The sequence below is a fragment of the Fukomys damarensis genome, unplaced genomic scaffold (genome assembly GCF_012274545.1).
Source record: "Fukomys damarensis isolate Sample0158 unplaced genomic scaffold, DMR_v1.0_HiC HiC_scaffold_39, whole genome shotgun sequence".
NCBI classification, from domain to species: domain Eukaryota; kingdom Metazoa; phylum Chordata; class Mammalia; order Rodentia; family Bathyergidae; genus Fukomys; species Fukomys damarensis.
The window spans coordinates 6,475,986-6,482,780 of record NW_022900951.1 but is presented as its reverse complement, the minus strand read 5'-3'; the positions used below and the strand labels follow the sequence as shown (position 1 = coordinate 6,482,780).

Here is a 6,795-nt window from a genome sequence, read left to right as displayed (position 1 = left end):
TTTTTTTTTTTTTTTTGGTCTGCCATGGCATAGGTAGATGATTACATTTTCACTGAATATTATTTTATTTTCCATATATAATAACATTTTGTTATCTTCATTAGTCTGTTATGCTTTCCAGTTCATCACTGAAGAGTGAAGCAGGCTTGGCTTACTTCTTTTTTTTCTTGAGGTCTCTTCTGTTTTTTTATCCAAGGAAACTTGCTTGTTAGCATGAATGGAGTAGTGGTAAAACATTTATGCTTTCATTTATGGCTTGGATGAGTTTACATACGATGCTGATGTCATTTACCTAATTGAGAGTGAAACTGACCTCCAAACTTAGTTGATCTATGGAGAATGGCTATGGAGTAAGGCTTCAATTGATATTTCTCAATTACAATTTTTTACTTCTAATGATATTTTTATTTAAATTTTGGTAAACACTGATCAATTTCACTTGGGTATTCAAACATATAGGTGTGGTATTTATATAAGAAATGCAATTTATAAAAATGTACAAAACAGTAGAATAAACCCCAATATACTTGACAGTCAGCATATCCATCTTTAGTGGTTGAAAGGAGAAACTTGGTCAGATTAGTGTTTTCTTATGAACATGACTGCTCTTTTAGAAAAAGCATTCCAGAGGTAATGCTTCATACTTCTGCTCAATTTTTAACACTCTTTTGGGTAGTCAGCTCTCCACTGAAGCAGCAACATACCTTTGACCAACAAGTAGTGTTCCTTGATCCTAGAGGTGGTGTGCAGGACCTGGAACGTGGTAGTTTAATGGGAGGGGAACTGGCTCAAGAGAAGGGTGTAGCGGTTGAAAGCAGAAGTCGCTTGATGCTGAGATGTAAAATACCCTGGGCACTCTCATCCTCCTTTGGTCTTATCGCCTACTTATGCTTCTTTGGGGGGGCCTATCTGCCATCCAAAAGTTGGAAATTCAAGGAAACAAGACTCAAACACTGTATAAAAATGGGCAGAGAAAAACAAGTGTGAACAATGAATCTGAGGAAAACTAGGTTTATAACATAGTGAAAGATAAAGTGAGAAAAATCATTCACAGGCTGACAAAAGAATGTGGGTCATTGAAATAACCATCACTCCTTTATAATGGAAAGAAGCCTTTTTCAAGAGAAATATGTGTTAACAGATAGAGAAAACAATAGTATAAACATATTAATTCTCCCAAAATTTGATCAGTTAAGAACTGTAAGATTTCCCCTATAAATTGCACCCTCAAGTTTTTATGCAAATGTCTGTGTATGTTAAACTTGCCATGCTGACGCTAATATTTGAACTGACTTAATGTGGGAAAAAATTTTTACCAGCTGTACCTCAGACAAAGGACTATTATCAAGGATATATAAAGAACTCAAAACAATCAGTCCCCCCAAATATAAAGACCCGATCCAAAAATGGGCATCCGAAATGAACAGACATTTCTCAGACAAAGAAGTAAAAGCAGCAAGAAAATATATGAAAAAATGTTCCACATCACTGGTCATTCGAGAGATGCAGATGAAAACAACACTGAGATTCCACCTCACCCCACAAAGAATGGCTGCTATCAAGAAATCACACAATAACAAATGTTGGCGGGGTTGTGGGGAGAAAGGAACCCTCCTCCATTGTTGGTGGGAGTGCAGACTAGTGCAACCACTATGGAAATCAATATGGAGATACCTCAAAGAGCTTGGACTGGAGGTTCCATTTGACCCAGCCATCCCTCTGTTGGGTATCTTTCCAAGAGAACTAAAAGAATCATATCACAGAGAAGTATGTGCACCCATGTTTATAGCGGCACAGTTTGTAATAGCTAAATCTTGGAAACAACCTATTTGCCCATCCGTTGGAAACTGGATAAAGAAGTTGTGGTTTTTCTATAAAATGGAATATTACTCAGCCATAAAGAGCGAGAGAATAGATTCATTCATAGGAAAATGGATACATATTGAAGATATACTCCTAAGTGAAATAAATAAGTCCCACATGTATAAATACCAAATAGTTTCCCTGGTGTGAATATTCTGCAGCAATGCATAAGATTCTAATAAGATTACTGACATTTAGAAATGGGAAGAAAGGAGCTAAAGGTGTAGGGAAGGTGTGATACGTAGGGGAAGAACAAAAAGGGAAAAGAAAAAATGTGAGAGAATGAAAAGATGAAAATAAAGTGTTTGTAGATGGGGAGGGGAGGAGGGGGTGAAGGGAGGGCAGAGGTAAGGGGAAAAAATGAGAATCAAGACTTGCCATGTAAAGGTACATGGTCCCAACAATGAATGTAACTGTACTGTATCCCTAAATGTACCAATAAACTCAATAAAAAAAAAAAAAACCAAGAAGGCATGGGTTCGAATCCAGCTCCCCTCCTCTCTGTATGACATTAACCACTGAACTTCAGCTTCCTGTAAACAAGGGTGCCAGTGTCTGCCCTATGTGTTCTGTTGTTGTCTCTTTGAGAATTCAATAAAAATGTATATAAATCAAAAGAAAAATAAATAAAAAAAATAAAACAAGAAAAAAAAAAAAGAAGCTTCATGTGGATCCTCTAGCCTCTGGACACATAATACCTGAAGCAACCAAAATTTCATGTGCTTTCTTGGTATGGCTTCATACATACTGCCTGGCAAACATGGCTGAGGTTTCTGCCATGAAACACCAGAATTCCCACTGAACCTAGGCAGTTTTGGAATTATTAAGGGGACTTTGAAAGACTTTTTCTAAAATATCCATTATGTCCACCTATAGACTATGGACTCGCTCCACCTCTCCAGTGTGGCCTTCCAGTTCTTTGAGACCAGCTCAAACGATCTCCGCTTCATGTTCTGGCAGCAGTTGCATTCAATTTCATCAGCAGTTTCTACACAGGGTCTGCTCTTTACCTGACAGCGAGAGGAACTTCTAGCCAGGAGCTCTGCTTTCTTCCCTTCAACATCCATCTTCACTAGTAAGTGCAACTGAAAGGTGAGGATTGTAGTCTGCGCTTTCAGCATGAGCTGCCACCTGTACGGAGTAACCAGTAACAAGGGACTTGAAGGCTACAGGGCTCTTCCTGTGTGGAATCACATTCTTTGCCCAGTAATATCCCCTTAATGTCCTCTCCAGAAGCACACAATGACAGATAATACATCCATATTGCCATTTTCAGGAGTCACGAGGGTCAAGAGTGAGGACTCCAGTCTTAATTGTGCCTCTGTGGCTCAGTTACATTGAGAGCTAATGACAGCAGTGAGGGTGACTCTGAGACACCACTGAATGAAAAGCTCCATCTTTCCCTTTGCACCACCCAATCCTCTATTTCTAATTCCCTGTCTCTTTAAAATATTTCTTTTCAAATACATCCATTCTCTGTTCAGATTTATTGTATTCTCTTTTATGACATGACATGGTCAAACCTCTTTTACATATATCCACAGAGACATTCATTCCAAAGCATTGCATACTCACACTGAAGTCTGTCAGAGCTAAAACTTGCTCTGTTTCTCAGGTTTCTGGGGATTATACTGTCATGTTTGGGGAGGGGAGGGAGGGGATGAGGTTGGTCCCAGGAGCTGCCTGTCCCCTGCAGTCCCATTCTCATTATTGATGAGTCTCCGACACCCCCCTGGGGCTCACGCAGATTACTCTGTAGGCCTCCTTACAAGATGGGCAGAGGGACCAGGCCAGTGGCGTAGGTCAGATACAGTTAGGAATCACATGAGCCCTGGCCAAGAAGGTCTCTGTATGGAGACCATTCTCTGCATTTGAGGGCATCTTCACTTTTTAAATATCTGTTTTCAGTCCTGTCAGTTACAAAGTGCTTCTTTCGTAAACACATATCAAACTCTTCCGTAATGTAAGCTGTGATTAAGGTTTATGAGAGGTGCATCTGTGCTGAGGTGGCCTTGTCTCTTGGACATTCCAGAGTTAAGAGTTGGGAATCCCTGGGCCAAGTGGCATCATACTGCTGATTGACAAATAGTGTCAGTCAAGAGAAACTCCAAAGCCTATCTTACGGCTGTTAATATCCATATACCCATGATATGTGTCTTACAATAGTCTACAACACTGGAGCGTTCGCTTTTATGTGGTCATTGTAGAAGTGACATAAATTTGAGAAAAACAACTCAATTTTGAGCTGAAGCTGGGCAACTTCATATGATTTATACAGCACTAGACATTGATGCAGGTAAGGAACTGGGCCAGGATTCGCACCTTCTGATCCTAAACTCCGTGTACTTTTTTCTTTTGCCTTTGTTCCTTGTAATTTTTTAAAATAGACTTGATTTTATGGAACATTTTTTATATTTTAAGAAAAATCTAGATGAGAGTACAGAACATTCCCATATAACCACCTACACACACTTTCTTATTAATAACTTCTATTAATATGTATATATCTTATAATTAATGAATCGATATTGATAAATTATTATGGATTAAAATCCATAGTTTACTATTTAGATTTCTTTAGTACCTTTTTATCATGGTAAAATCCGTATGGCATAAAGTTTTATATTATAAAGTGTGCAATTCAGTAGGGTTAAGTGCATATAAAATGTTCACAGGCCGGGGATTTAGCTCAGTGGTGCTGCTGCCTGTCTCACAAGCATAAGGTCCTGAGTTCGATCCCCCAGTACAAAAAAAAAAAAGTGTTGTTCAGTCATCATCATTATCTAGCTCCAAAACTTTTTATCATAAACATTAATCAATTACTCCTCATTAATCTTTATTTCAAGTCTATGATAAATACTTGATTCTCTGAATTTACCTATTCTGGATCTTTCATATTAATGGAGTCATAGGATTTTGACGTTTTTTTGTTTTTTTGTTTTTTTGTGTTTTTGCTACCCGGGATCAACCTCAGGACCTTGTTCTTGCAAGGCAGGTGCAGCACCACTGAGCTAAGTCCCTGGCCATTGCCTAAGTGTTTTATTAACATAAAAGTTTTCACTGTTGATTCACACTGTATTTTAGTGTCTGTTGGTACTGGGGGGTTGAGGAATTGGGATATGACTGCTTCATCGTAGAAGGTTTCCTTTTTGGGTGATAAAAGTATTCAGAAATTCGGTAGTGTTTGCACTGCCTTTTGAATACACTCAATACTATTGAATTGTTCATCTTCAAATGGTTTTAAAAATGCGACTGCCGGGTGTGGTGGCGCACGCCTGTAATCCCAGCACTGGGCAGGCTGAGGCAGGAGGATCGCTGTGAGTTCAAGACCCGCCTGGGCTACACAGTGAGTTCCAGGTCAGTCTCAACTACATAGTGAGACCCTGTCTCAAAAAGCAACAACAACAAAAATGCGATTAAGGTTGTCTGTATTTGACTACAATAAAAATATGAGAATCAAGACTTGCCATGTAAAGGTACATGATCCCAACAATGAATGTAACTGTGGAGGATCGCTGTGAGTTCAAGACCCGCCTGGGCTACACAGTGAGTTCCAGGTCAGTCTCAACTACATAGTGAGACCCTGTCTCAAAAAGCAACAACAACAAAAATGCGATTAAGGTTGTCTGTATTTGACTACAATAAAAATATGAGAATCAAGACTTGCCATGTAAAGGTACATGATCCCAACAATGAATGTAACTGTACTGTATCCCTAAAAAGTGTACCAAATTATTTTAAAGTACTCATGTCTTTTGGTATTAGCTAACTCCATATTTTCCCTTTTGGAATATTATAGTTTCATGCTGTTGTACTTACCTCATATTTTATTCTGAGGAACTATTTGTTTCCCTCCATTCTTCTCATTCCATTGAAATATTGAAAAATGGCCTAAGAAGCAATGAAGGTCATTTTTAACTGCACTTCTACAATTATTCTCAATGTGTTGAAACAGTATTAGCACAGTGTTTTTTTCAGTCCGATGTAATATACCCAAATTCCAAAATGTGAAATGGTAAAATTCTTTTAAAATTTTAATCTATTCCTCTTCTTCAGAGGTTCCTGTTACTACTTTTATGATGGCTTCCTGCCACAGCAGTTTATACATGACAAGAAACATTTACTGAATAACTACCAGTTGCTAAGCATTGTGAAATGCCCTAGAAATGCAGATAACAGTCTTAATCTCCAAGGTGCTAACAAAAATTTATCCTTAAGAATAAGGATTAGATAAGAATTAAAATATTAATTGCTAATAAATTCTAAAACGAGTACAGAGAAATTCTATGGGAGCAGAGTGGAACCATCTACTGATATAAACAGCTTTTTGCAGCTTAAAGCAACACACACTTATTCTGCAACTGTTTCTGAGCCAGGAGTGCAGGCAGGCATGACCTGAGTGGGTCCTCTGCTTGAGGTTTCAACTTTTCAATAAAAGGATTGTTCTGACCTTTGTTCCCTCAAAGATTCAACTGATAATCTGCTTCCAAGATCAGTCAGGCTGCTGAAAGGATGATTTACTTGTGTCTGGGGGCTTCCTAACCCCTCTCCAGAAAGACACTAATGTGCTGCCCCAAGAGAGCACCTAAAATTATCTAACGTATTTATAATACCTCAAATGTATGTGCAATGAAATAATGGCGCTTTGAAAGAGATTGGGCTTCACTGATGTCTCCAGGATCGTGAACACTGAAATAAGTACGTAGCATGTTAAATATGTTAGATGGTTTTATTTTACAATTAAATTACTACTTATTAAATCAGTTTTATAGTAATACTGTCTTATTTGTTCCCCGCTAAAGAAATACTTGCTTTAAATGAATTCCCTTGAATTTGTAAAAACTAGCAACTGTAATATGAGCAGTAATCTGATTAAAACCTTTGGAACCCCTTTGCTATATTAATTTAGAAAATAGCCTTAAAATTCTAGGG

General features: G+C 38.1%; 1 long non-coding RNA gene across 1 annotated transcript; it reads right to left on the bottom strand.

Moving 5' to 3' along the window:
• Nucleotides 1–104: 104 nt before the first annotated feature.
• Nucleotides 105–5,754, bottom strand: LOC117284782. Its single transcript, XR_004515872.1, has 3 exons — nucleotides 5,683–5,754; nucleotides 2,874–2,994; nucleotides 105–953 (listed from the first exon to the last, which is right to left on the bottom strand). It is a non-coding gene; the product is annotated as an uncharacterized LOC117284782 (long non-coding RNA).
• Nucleotides 5,755–6,795: the final 1,041 nt, after the last annotated feature.